Source organism: Pelodiscus sinensis, chromosome 2 (genome assembly GCF_049634645.1).
Source record: "Pelodiscus sinensis isolate JC-2024 chromosome 2, ASM4963464v1, whole genome shotgun sequence".
Classification (NCBI taxonomy): Eukaryota; Metazoa; Chordata; order Testudines; family Trionychidae; genus Pelodiscus; species Pelodiscus sinensis.
In genome coordinates this window covers 223,300,244-223,313,627 of record NC_134712.1, presented here as the reverse complement: position 1 = coordinate 223,313,627, position 13,384 = coordinate 223,300,244, and the positions used below count along the sequence as shown (strand labels likewise).

General features: G+C 39.9%; 1 protein-coding gene and 1 long non-coding RNA gene across 2 annotated transcripts in view; one reads left to right on the top strand and one right to left on the bottom strand.

Moving 5' to 3' along the window:
* Positions 1–13,384, top strand: part of PIP4K2A (phosphatidylinositol-5-phosphate 4-kinase type 2 alpha) — a 208,592-nt gene that overhangs the window by 22,925 nt on the left and 172,283 nt on the right. The gene's annotated exons all lie outside the window — the stretch shown is intronic.
* LOC112545201 (uncharacterized) lies at positions 6,183–12,700 on the bottom strand. The gene is made up of 3 exons (XR_003088669.2): positions 12,654–12,700; positions 7,572–7,802; positions 6,183–6,404 (listed from the first exon to the last, which is right to left on the bottom strand). It is a non-coding gene; the product is annotated as an uncharacterized LOC112545201 (long non-coding RNA).

Here is a 13,384-nt window from a genome sequence, read left to right as displayed (position 1 = left end):
TGCATTAATAGCAGGCATTAATGCTTCACTGCCTCTTTGAAGTGCTGCTCCAGCGCCTTAAAGGGGCAGTGCTGCATGGAGCTTAGGGTCAGCTGGGGACTCCAGCTGACCCCGGGCTCTGGCTTGCACTGCGCTTTGTAAACACCACCATGGCGCTTCCAAGGGGCAGCGCCGCATGGAGCCCAGGGTCACCTTGGAACTCCAGATGATCCCAGGCTCCATGCAGTGCTGCCTTGTTGAAATGCTGCCTGGCGTTTCACAGGGAAGTGGCATGCGATTAATTGTAATACACATTTTTAATCGCTTGACAACCCTAGAACCAACTAAATGATGAAAGTATTTGACAGGAAACAGGCTAGGGCCATTTTCAAGTAGCTTAGTTCTAAAAAAAATGTAAAAATTTTATTGCAATATGTTTTATACTAATGGAAATATTTTCAATAAATTTAAACTGTCAATAAAACTCTCAACACTTCCCCAGCAGGCTTTTCAGTCCAAACACCACAGTACCGAGTAGTGCATACACCTGAAAATGAAACTGACTGGAAACTTTTTATAAAAACCACTAGCTTGTACACACTAGTGATAAGCAAAACTGTGAATTTTAAAACTGAGAAAAATGCATTCAGATTTCTTAAGGCTTTATTTTTGGTTTATAATAATCTTTAGTTGTGTAATAGTAGAAAGGAAGTTTTATAGAAGCATTTACTTTGCCTCTTTAAAACACACATTTTCCATGCTTGAGCAACTTCCTTAGGTATGCTATGATGCCTGATATAGAAGTTTAGAAGTTCTTTCACATGATATTGGTTACAAGTCCATGTCTTGGCACTATGTCATAAGGAAGAAAATATTACTGTATTTATTCAGTCTGATGAATAGTGGTAATTCTGGTATTTCCACACAACCATGTAGACTTGGATATCCAGGACTAGTTTTTTTATACATGATCCTGCTCTGTTAACAAGGTCGTTCTCAGGGTAGATAAACTTTACATCTATATTTAGTTCTGTACCATTAATCTCAATATTTAAAGCCAACTAGTTCAGACCTGATTGGAACAAAAAATAATGTAATTACTAAATATTCCAGTGGAAATTTTAGCTTTATTTGTGGTGAAATATAAATATTTAGTAGAAATGTGTTAAATATAAGATAGCATGTAAACAGAAGAGTGCAAAGATATAAACAACCCTTTCAGCCATATTGCTAAATAGGACTTCTCTAACCAGTACTCTGAATTAGCTGCAATGCCTGTTCTTCACATAAGTACAATTATGCTGTCAGTGTAAAGAAAACATTTTAAACAGAGAAATGTTCACCATTGTTTTGTTCTTCTCCTGTACCAGTTATTTAGATATTGTCTTGCCTTTCATTATCGGCAGTCCCTAGATTGAGAATGCGTTCCATTTCAGATTTACATATGGGTCCTGAGGTGACTTACCTTTATAGTGCACTGAAATGGCAAGGTAAAAGGAGCCAGATGCATATCACTTGTATGTATTTTGTCTGGCGTGACAGAGGATTCCAACAAAATGAAAACTTAATTATAATTTACGGTTAGAGCCCTAGCAAATTATTTCAATTTTTCTCAAATTCAGTGTCATGGGATTTTTAAAAATAGTAATTTTCATGATTTCACCTATTTAAATCTGAAATTTTACAGTGTTGTGATTTTAGGCGTCCTGACCCTCCCCTCTCCCCCTCCCCCCCAAAAAAAAAGATTTAGGGAGGGTTGCAAAGTCATTGTAAGGAGGGGGGGATTGCAGTACTGCTACTCGGGATGTTAGATTGTAGCCAAATAAGCATGAGCTTATCAGTTAAATGGTTATTGGTAAATGGTATTTGCTACACTCAGCTGGCTCCTGGTGAGGCGACTTACCTGCAACAGTGCAGCAAAGTCCTGCCCTGGGCTGGGCTGAAAGGGGCTGGCGGTCCCACTTGGGGGAGGCTTCAGCAGCATGTGTAATTTTGTTACCGGTAAGATTTTTAGTGGCTACACGGTTACCATATTAAACTATTTTTAGCATCCCTAACTGCTACCCTTACTTCTGAGCTACTGGTGGTGCTGGCACTGGGCAGTTGAAGAGCAGTGGCTGCCGTCTGCGAGCCTAGCTCTGAAGGGGGAGCTGCTTCTAGCCATAGCACAGAAGGTGGATGTCATGATATGTTATTGCCATCTTTACTTCTGCACTTCTTATGGTGGGGCATGTGCTGCCTTTAGAGCTAGGCGCCCAGCCAATAGCCGCTGCTCTTCAGCCATCCAACTCCACTCTGAAGACCATGCAGAAGTAAGGATGGAAATACATGACCCACCAAATAATCTTATGAACCCTGACCCTTTTGGTTCAGGACCCCCAGTTTGAGAAACATTGGTCTCCCCCATGAAATCTATGTAGTATAGAGTAAAAGCACACAACAGACCAGTTTTCATGCAAGGAGACCAGACTTTATGGTTTGTGATGTGTTTTCATGACCGTGAGTTTGGTAGGACCCTTCTTACAGTGAACATACTTATGCTATTATATCCACCTGTCATTGCATCTGTAGTTATAATTTCTGCTCTTTATTCCTTTGAGTTTTTCTCATATGGATTAAACCCATCTCCTGATCTCAAAGTCAAGGAAGAGACCTCCATGTAATACGATAGATTCTAGTTTGTATTTTCCAAAGGGAAAAAGGTTATGTTAATTAAAATAGGCTCTAAACCTTAAATGAAAAGTTGAATAAAAACATTTAGTACATACAGATCTCTTATGCCTCTCTCTTCTATGCAGAACGTAGTCTTCACCACTCTTTTCTTTGCCAGTCTCTTGCTCCAGTATAAGATTCTTGCATCTTTTTGATAGCTTTTGGTTCTATTTTTATTGTGCATTTCCATGTTACTCTTGGCCCGTTCTTTACTTCTTGCCCTAGGATTCCAGTTCAATGCCTGTCTTGTTATATTTGGGTTTTTCCTCCATCTATGCTCTAACCATATCAATGTTTGTTTTTCTGTAATTTCGTGTCCTACTGATTTCTATTATGTCTTCCTCCTCGTGTGTGTGTGTGTGTGTGTGTGTGTGTGTGTGTGTATGTGTATGTGTGTGTGTGTGTGTGTGTGTTGGGCCATCTGATACTGAGGATTTGGCTAAGGCAACACTTCATTAGATCTTGAAGTTTTGATAGTAAGGTTTTAAGTCTCCAAGTTTCTGAACCATATGAGATTGAGAAGTTAATACCACTATAAAGTCAAAGTTTAGTTTGGAAGGGAAGATTTCTGTTTCTCCATATCAGCTTTAGAATTGCCAAGGGTATATCTGACTTCTGTTACTCTGGATTTAATGTTTTTTCCTTTGGTTCTACTTATATCCTGGCAGCACAGTAAGAATAATGTGACATATTGGACCTCTTCCATGTTAGCCACAGAAAGTGTTGTTGGTGTTTCTTATTGTGTATTGATTCTTGTCATTTTTTCTTAGCGTTGGTTTTCAGCCCAACTTATTTGTTAACTATTTAAGATCATAAGAATGGCTGTACTGGGTAATACCAATGGTCCATCTAGCCCAGTGTTCTGTTTTCAGAGGTTTAAGTGGAGTGATACAATGTACCGGTAAGAAGCAGTCCCCAGTACTGGCTTGTACATGGCCAAAAGTGCTGCCATGGCAGCAATTAAACATCACTGCCTGGGTCCTCAGGAATTTAAAAGAGCCGGGGGTTCCTGATGGCTGCAGCAGCCATGAAGAACTGGCTGGAGGGAGTCTGATCCTATAACCCTGCCCTTTCCACTGAGGTTCTGGCCCATTCTTGGGAACCAGAGCTGCTGCCCACCCACCTGGCCCAAGATCCCAGCATACTGGTATGTTCCGGCACATAATTTCACTCTTGCCTTCTTCTAATAGAGACTGGTGCCAGGTGCTTCAGAGGCAACATAACAGGACAATTTACTGAATGATCTATGCCCTGTTATCCAATCCCAGCTCGTAGTAGTCAGAGGTTTAGGGACACCCAGAGTATTGGGATTAAATTCCTCACCGGCTTGGCTAATAGCCATGGATGGACCTGTCACCCATGGACTTACCTAATGCTTTTTTGAACTAATTTATACTTTTAATGTTCACAACATCCCCTGGCGATACATTCCACAAGTTGACTATGCATTGTGTGAACAGGTATTTCCTGATGTTAGTTTTAAGCCTGCTGCCTATTGATTAACTTAGTCTTTTAGCTCTCTTTGGGAACTCATTGTCTACACCTTTCTCCATATCATTGAAGGAAATATGTTGAACGCATGGGTCACAGTACATATACCTGCTATTTACCCACTCCACTATGAAAGCTGACCGTTTATTCCTACCTTATGTTTCCTGTATTTTAACCAGTTACTGATCCATGAGAGGACCTTCCCTCTTATTACATGACTCTTTACTTAAGAACCTGTGGCAATAGACCTTGTCAAAGGCTTTCTGGTTCCTCACCGAAGGCCCTTAAGCATTCAGTATTGCTTTTTAAAAAACAACAAATAAAATGGAGTAGGTGCTTTAAACAAATGCACCATATGCAGTCCCATGCAGTGTATGCAAACTAAACATTCCAGTGCCCTGTTAGGTTCACTTTCAGATTTTCTTGCACTAACTAAAGTAAAAACTTAAATTGAATAGTTTGGTTTAAATGTACTAGCAGAATAAGATAGTAGATAATAAGAAAGTAGATAGCATAAAATAATGGTCAAAAAAATCAGACCACCTCTCCCCTTCCAATCAGGAGACTTTGTAAAAGCTAAATATTTGGGGTTTTCTTGTAACTTGACAAATTATAGAGTGAAAATAAAAACACATTCTCAGAGGTGGGGAGGAGGAGGTGGAAGGAGCAGCTCTTGACAGCTCTTGGCTCTTCATCTGCTCCTCCCCCTCTCTTCCTGCAATACCCAACCTGGGAAGGAGCAAAAGACGAAGAGAAGGGGACACCACCCTTTTTCACCCTTACCTCTCCCCAGCCTAGAAAAGGGGAGTAAAAACTGCAGGAGGAGCAGAAATGAGGCTGAAGCCTGAACTGATGGGGACAGCTGAAGGGAGGGGATTGTGTGAAGAGAGGTGGGGACAGGGATTGGAACACTTGCAACAAAGGCCAAATATTACCCTACCCAATAAATTTGAGGGAAAGTTGACTGAGGGGCAATGGTCTGGGAGAGTTAAATCAAAGGCAAATAAAAAAACACTGTATAACTACAAAGTCTTGTCTTTTGGGTGGTCTGATTCACAAATTCTGATTTACTGAGGTTGGCAGTACTGAATGTGGGGCCCAAATTTTGTATGTAATTACAGACTACTGACTGGGGGCAAGAAGGACTTAGCCAGGTCTGCAGTACAAAAGAGAAGTAAAGGAGGAGCTAGAAGGAGAAGCAGGTTGCTGAATATTTATGGCTACAAGTGTTATTTGATTTTAATGGAGATGAATCAGGCTCTTTAAAGACTTATTGTCAACCCCTCTACTCTACCACTTAGGTTTCAAGCTTTGCTAAATTTCACTCTAAGCACAATAAAATTTTAAATCAGAGCAGCACTGTCATGGTCTTTGCATTATTGGCTGTATTAAGTGAATATATGTGGTAGGAAGAAAAGTGTAAATCCAATGTACTGAGTAAAGACTATCGCTGCTCTTTTCCCCCATGCCTTTCCTCTCAGAAGAAGAAAAGCAAAGTGTTAATACTCTACACTGATGTACCGTACTTTAAAGAATAAAACCCGTGGGTTATGCGAAGTTTTACATACCCCGCCCCTTCCCCTGTACTCGTCCGCATGTAATACAGTTTTTTTTACTGAAGGGAAGACAAGAATGACTCTGCTTCTTCCTTTCTCCACTCCCGAATAGACTTTTTGTTCACAGAGTATTTTCTCCCTGCGGCTCTGTTTCCATTGTCCTTTGCAAATGCCACTACACACAATTTAAAATCGGCTGTGTAGGATTTGTAAATGTTACATGTAGCTTTGTTTCTATGTGAACTATCAAATTACACTGAATTGTAATTTTGCATGTACACAGAAGAAAACTTTACTTCGTTTTCCTGTAGTAAGATAGTTAATAGTTTAGAACAGATTTGTTTTAAGAGATATTCAGAAGCAGTTTTGGAATATAGCAACAGAGATACTACAATATTAGACAAGAAGTTGTTTAGTAAAACATTTGTATAAGAATCTGAGAAAATACACAGGCAACTAACTGTATGCACAAAGTTGTGCTCATGCTGCCATTTTAAAAAACTAAATGGAAGTCAAAAGAACACTGTTCAGCACCGCAGAAACATTGAAAATTGTGGTTTCTTTGTCAGATACTGCATTTCATTTCCTGGTATCTTGTTTTGCTGTGACCACTTCCACCATCATCACTGTTTCCGTTTTTTGCACCTTTTCTTGATAAATGAACACCTACAAGCACACCACAAGTTTTTAAAAACTGCTTTCCTGTAATGTACTTTTCAAATTTGTAACATTTAAGAACAAAGCAACTGCTTTGCTTTCCAGACAGAAACACAACAATGTTCTTTTCTAGTATTGCAGGAATCTAAAAAGAGACCATGCCCTGTAAATACTGCAACACTACATACAATACCTAGGGCTTTCCTACATGAGAAATGCTACAGCGGCACAGCTGCATTAGTACTTGAGTGTAGACATTACCTATGCTGAAGGAAGGGGTACTTCCATCGACCTGTGTAATCCACCTCCACAAGAAGTGCTAGGTAAGTTTACAGAGTTAGGTTAACAAAACAATTCTTCTGTCTACATCAGCGGATTAGGATGGTTAAATCTATAGATGTAGATTTTTCACACCCCAACCGACATTGCTGGGTTGAATTAATTTCTTAGTGTAGATTATGCTCTAGTTATAACAGTGCAAACTGAAGACACAGTGCAAGTGGAGCCAGCAGCCACACAGAGTTCTCAAATTTGAAAGAGGGTTGAAGCTTCTCATCTCATCCCCAGACTGGCTACAGTCCCAGCTAAAATCCTGTCTTCTGACACTAACTCCCCGCATTTCTCCTCCCTCCCCCTCAAAAAAAAAGGTTGGCAACACTTTATATGCTTCCAAGCCAGCTGGAGTGGGTGACATCCTTTCATTCTTTCTAGCTCTTGAGCCTTGAAAGGACAATCGTGTGTGCAGACCTCTAGTCTGACAACCTTCATGAAGTTGGGAATGGGTGACAGGATGGATCACATGATGATTACCTGTTCTGTTCATTCCCTCAGAAGCGCCTGGAATTGGTACTGTCAGAGGATAGGATATTGGGCTAGATGGACCTTTGGCCTAAACCAGTATGTCCTCTTGTGGTCTTATTTGGAATTCAGCAATTCAACATCTGTAGGCCCTGCAGTCAACGATAAGACCTCCCAAGCTTCCCTAGTCAATTATTCACTCTCATGGAGAGTTCCACGTCTCCATGGTGCTCTGGTTTATGGTTTATTTCCTGGGGGACTATGTAGCTGGAAAAATTAGGCTCAGCATGGGTATTTCTAATATCACAGCAATTTTATTTTCAAAGCCTGAACATTTGTAACTCTTACATGAAAACGGCAAACGTATACATCTCTCACCTGAGTGTGTACTCACCCCTTCTTGTGAGTATTTAGGCCCGGTCAATGTGTGAAGCAGGTTTTTTCCTCTGTTTTCTACAGTCTTCCTTGGCAGGTGATGGCAGCTATTGAGAGGGGGAGATTGGAATAGATCCAGCCCTTAAATAAGGTTTTGTACACTGTCATTTGACAAGTTTCCTTCTGCCTTGCTCTTCCCTAGGCCAGAGCCATTGTTCAGTGGCTGGACGACTTCTGAGTGGAAGACAATCAAAGCTGATTACTCTTGTGTTTTAAACTCTTCAGGTACATTAGAGTAAGATGCCTTTTTCATATCTGGATAGGTAGTTACAGGCAGTCCCCGGGTTACATCATTCCGACTTACATCGGATCCCTAGTTACAAACGGGGGAAATTAACAAGTCCCTTCCAGCCTGGCAGAGGTGAAGCTGAAAAATTACCCAGTGGTGTAGGTGGGCAAGAATGGGGAGGAGCAGGACAGAAGGGAAAAGAGGATAAGCCCCAACCCCACACCCTGGCTGGAGTGGAGCAGGGTAAGCCCCGAGGGGATGGGTCTAGTTGCAAAGTGGGTGAGTGGACAATGAGGACCCACCTGTGGCTAAACTCCTGTTCCCAACGCAGAATTTTTCTTTAAAATTAATCCTGTGGATAAATTCACACACACATACTTCACAGGAAGGGATTTCCATTTTCTGCTCAGCAGACTACAACAACAGCTTTGATTGTATCAATATTTCACTGTGCTCTCCAATGTCTATTGATTACACTTAATACCCATTTCACTGAACCATCTGTAGCCAATTCTATTTGAAACAGTAATATGCATTGAATAAATTTTTTTTAGTTATAAAAAACAAAGATTCTGACTATTAAATGAATAACTGGGATCTTTCAGGTACCCCAAAAGGAAGATTTGGATATAGCATGAAACACTGAAACTTATGATCAATTTTTAATTAAAATATCAACCAAAAAAACCTTCATATCAAAACAGTATGTGTTTTTCTTAAAATAAGGAAGTTGTATGAGAATCAGGGTCTTTTCCACCTAACTTCAGCCCCCCCCCCCCCCAAAATATGTACCAGTTCCGACTTACATACAAATTCAACTTAAGAACAAACCTACAGTCCCTATCTTGTACGTAACCTGGGGACTGCCTGTACATACTTAAAATGCAAGTTATATTCTTAAATTGTAACCCCAACTGAAAGTTGCAGCTTGATAGGGATATATTCCAACCTATCACATCCTAATTTTATTCTGAGTCTCATTTAGTTTTAAGGTTTTTTCATGATATTTTTACTTCTGCCTTAGTCTCATGAAATTTTGTTCTTAATCATAATGGCTGCCATTTCCCTTTCTCCTCACTGAACATGAAGCCACAGGCTGGTCTCAGCAACCTGAATAATCCATGTCACTAAATTTTGCAGATGAAAATGAGGTTTCACCCAGAAAAAATGTCTGTGGTCTCTTATTGATTATAGCAGGGCTGAAGCCAGGTTGGGCAGAAGGAAGATGGTGGACCCAATAGGCAATATGTGAATGCCAAGCATGGGGAAAAAATATAGTTGAGGGGTGAGAAATTAAACTGAATGGGCAGTAGGAAGGAGGAATGTGTAGAAACAGCACAGACAACTTGGAATGTAGGGAGCGGGAGAATGCTGCAGAAAATGCTTCCTTCTCTCCTGCACAAGGCTGCTTCTTCAGAATGTTGAGTTTCTGGCCTTCTCCCTCTCCTTCTCTAAAATGATCAGAGAGAGACTATTTTTTTATAATTTCCAGTTCCTTTTGTGAAGTGAGTCAGCCTTAGCAGGGAAGGATAGCTCAGTGGCTTGAGCATTGGCCTGCTAAATCTAGTGTTGTGAGTTCAATTCCTGAGGGGGCCATCTGGGGCAAATCTGTCAGGGATGGTACTTGGTCTTGCCATGAGGGCAGCGGACTCGACTCAATGACCTCTCAAGGTTCCTTCCAGCTCTATGAGAGAGGCATATCTCCTGATATATTTTATCAAGGGATCACAATTTCCCTCTAAAGTGAACCACTGGCCAGTTATTATTTCTGTACTTGAAAAACTTGTTTGCACAGGATTGTAGCCAATGTTCCCTGTAAACTGTGTGCTTGTGCGGTAGTTCAGGAGAAATTCAAATGCTACCCACAGCTAAGTTTTGTGTTTTTATTGATGCACATTATTTTATACATGCTTTGGTGAATGTAAAAATTTATTCTTCATGCGGATGGGAAAAAATCCACACATGAATGGAAAAGATCAAAGGGAACATTGGTTGTAGCCATCTTTGTTCAACTGTACAACATTTGAAATGATGATCATTAGTGTTTATTGACTCATAGTTGGCCCTGTCAGGGCCATAACAAGAGCAGGATGCTCACTCCAGGCACATCATAATCAGGGGTGCAAAGACGCAAAAAGTACAAATAATAAGCTGCAAAAGTAAAGAGCACCATGGGTGCTAACCTAAGGAGAGGGGGGGTGTATAATTAATATTTAGCCCCAGGTGTAAAAATACCTAGTTACAGCTCTGTGCGAGGCACAAGAATTTCTCCTGTGTGTTTTCTCTCACTATGGTGACAAGAGAGAATGTAAACAAGCCCAGATTCAAAATGGAGTTTCCAGTCTGACACTGAGAGTCCCTAATAGCAAACAGAATTCATGAGCTATACATTGATTCTCCAAATTGTTACACAAGGTGAAAAACAGTGGCTTTTCGAATCTTGATTTGAGGCCTTTTATACGCTTAGGGTTGGTGATACTGAACTTCAGTGGAGTCTCAGCCACGTGTGGAGGATCAGGACCATAGCTCTTTATCTGGAACCCACAAGAGAAGACAAAGTTCAGGAGGGAAGCTTTCCCTATGCTCATGTGCCATCTACTTCACAGAAAGGTTCTATGACTCTCTTGGGATAAACTTCTGGTAGAGATAGCTCTCCAGCAGAGGTAGAGCCAGCTATGCTAACTTTCTGCTTTCCTCACAGAAGCCTCTGGCATAGAGAATGTGCTGAGGCCTGGCCAAGGTATTCTTCCGCCCTAACTATTCCCCTGCTTCTACAAGAGCAATAGGGACCATAGCAGCTGACACGTTAATTAGGTCAAACATTATGACTGTCCAAACCAATACTGGAGGCTGAACCAACCCCCAATTATGCCAGGCTGAATTCAGGCTGCCACCTGCTCTGTCCATATGCTAAACTCTATTGGTACAGGAATTAATCTAACTTTGCGCTTTGATAAATTGCCTGTGGTAACAGATTTATTTTTACTAATCCGTGTAGTGCTGTTCACTGCCTATACAGGTAGGATAGAGCAGAGAACTCTCTCTATCCTAACCCAGTTTGTGTGCTCCTCTTTATCACCTTGTTTGCTATAACTGTTTATAATTTTCACTTCAGTCATTTCCAGTCTTTTAAAATGAGGTAATTCTCTTCATCTCTTTAATCTTTATTGGCATTTCAAAGAACCTACTATCTGCCTGCAAGAACAAGATGTGAAAAATCTATCATTCCTTCTTTCAGACATGGGTGTCCTAGAAAAGACTTCAGTTAGAGGGGAATTATTTTACCCATCAAGAAAATTGAAAGCTCGGGGAAAAACATTTATTAAAGGAAGTTGCTTGATGTTGGAAAGAACAAGAGGCTTTGTTGCCATTGTACCGTTCATCCCAAGATGTTGTTATCTGAGCTACAATTCATACACAACAATAGGAATTCATGATGGATAAAAGAAATTCAGAAGATATTCAGGTGGATAACAGCTAGCTATTGTGCGAAGATTAGAGAGTTATTATGGTACAATATTTGAGAGCCTAGGGTGGAAGCCATATCTATTTCCTTTTTAAGAATTAGCTGTATGAACATTAGATCATCAGGAAGTTGGCAATGCTTGATAGAGACTTCATTTTCAAGGTTCACAATTCACACTTTAGTCTACTGCCAGCAATAGCATTGGAAGTGTTGTCTTGCAGACCAAAGATTACATGCTTGCCTTGTATGTTTACTGACATTGACAGATTAAACCAAAAATGGAGGGTGTAACTTCATTTGCCAAGAAATATTTCTCCAGTATCAGTGTAGTGCCAAGTCTTCAAATGGAATATAATTTCATTAATCAAGATATGTCCATTTTAATGTGTAGAAAAGAAGATAATTCCCTAGAAGCAAAGTTATTTCTAACCAGAAGCACTTGTGCAACTCCAGCAAACCACACAAAACAAAGGGCTTGAAAGTGTGTCATGTTCAGTATACTTTGCAATAGATATCGACTAATATATAAAATAAAAGTACATATCCCATTGGCCAGGCTTAGATTTCCCCTAGAATTTTTTGTAATATTTTATATTGATATCAGAGTTTTAATAATTCATGACCCTTCATGTCACTTCCCTCCACCTTTCTAGTTGAGACAGGCTGCTCTAAGTATTCCTAGTGAAGCTATCCTGCTGAACTTTCAGAGTTGTGACTGACTATTTAAGAACAAGATATAAGTTAAGAGCAGCTGAATTATGTTAAATCTCAACTGCTGGGGAGCAATTCTGCAGTAAAACATTTGAGGGCTCTTTGCATCTTGCCTAAGTGGAGTGTTTCTAGCTTTGTGGTTGTAATGTTACTTAAGTCTGCTAAAAGCAAAGTTAAAACATCAAAAGGCATAATAAAGAGGTGCCAAATGTACTGCAGTGTGTGAAACTGCCAACTTTAACTGCAAGTTACTTAATTAAAGCAAACAAAAGAAACCCATAAAGAATATTGCTAGAACATAAATGTAAACATTTGGATTGTATTACCTTATTTATTTATATTTTTAAATAAACCTAAAGTCTGAGTTAATGCCTAAGAGCAAACACTGTGTCAGTAGGCTGTTGGTGTGATAGAAGAACCACCTGCTACACAATTTGTGGGCTGCTGACAGAATTTTGTGCCTATGCTCCTCCTCCATCATCACATGCAATATATTTAAAGGCAACTATTCAGAGTGCTTGAGACAAAAGCTACATTAACCTGGGGAGGGGGGAGAAATCTGTTTTCTTTAACAGTCTCCTTAAACTTACAAAGGCAACAGTTAGTTTTTAGCACTCACCAACTTGTAGTTAGTGCAGTAGTGTCAATTATGCAGTTATCGCCAGAACAGTGCACTGACTCCATTATTAGGTAGTTTAAAAGTAACTGTGACATCACCTCTTGTGCCAGCAACTATTCTGAATGCATTCCTTGACTGAACCAGTTATTATAGTGCTACAAAACCCCCTCACATTATAAATAAGGTAATTTGAATAACAGCAAATGAGCATCTTGAATCATTAGTCTTTCTTCAAAGAGAAGACTCTCATTTAGTAGCTGTTATATTTTAACAAAAATCATTTAGAATAATTACTGGGAGGGAAAAAAAACCCCTACTGAAGTGCAAGGTGGATGTTTGCCAGTGTTCAAATAAATGGATATAAAAAAAATTAATTGCTGTTTGCGATCAGAATTGTTTGACTCGTTTACTTTGTCACCCATAAAACAGCATTTAAAAATAGCCACATGTTGTTCATTGAACATTTTCACTTCAAGCTGCATTTGGTTCATTTCTAAATTATTTTATTGAGCCTGAGCCATGCTATTGTCTAATAATGGAATATGGGGCATTTTACTGCCTACTTCACAACCAGACCAGACTTGGAAATATGGTGCATATCTACTGTATTTTGAGAGAGTTTGTCCATGTGTCTGTCTCACTCTGTTTGTTCAAGAACTCCTCCTACACAGTAAGAGCTAGGACTGCCAAATTTGGTATACAGCTTTCTCTTATCCTAACTTAAAGCAAGG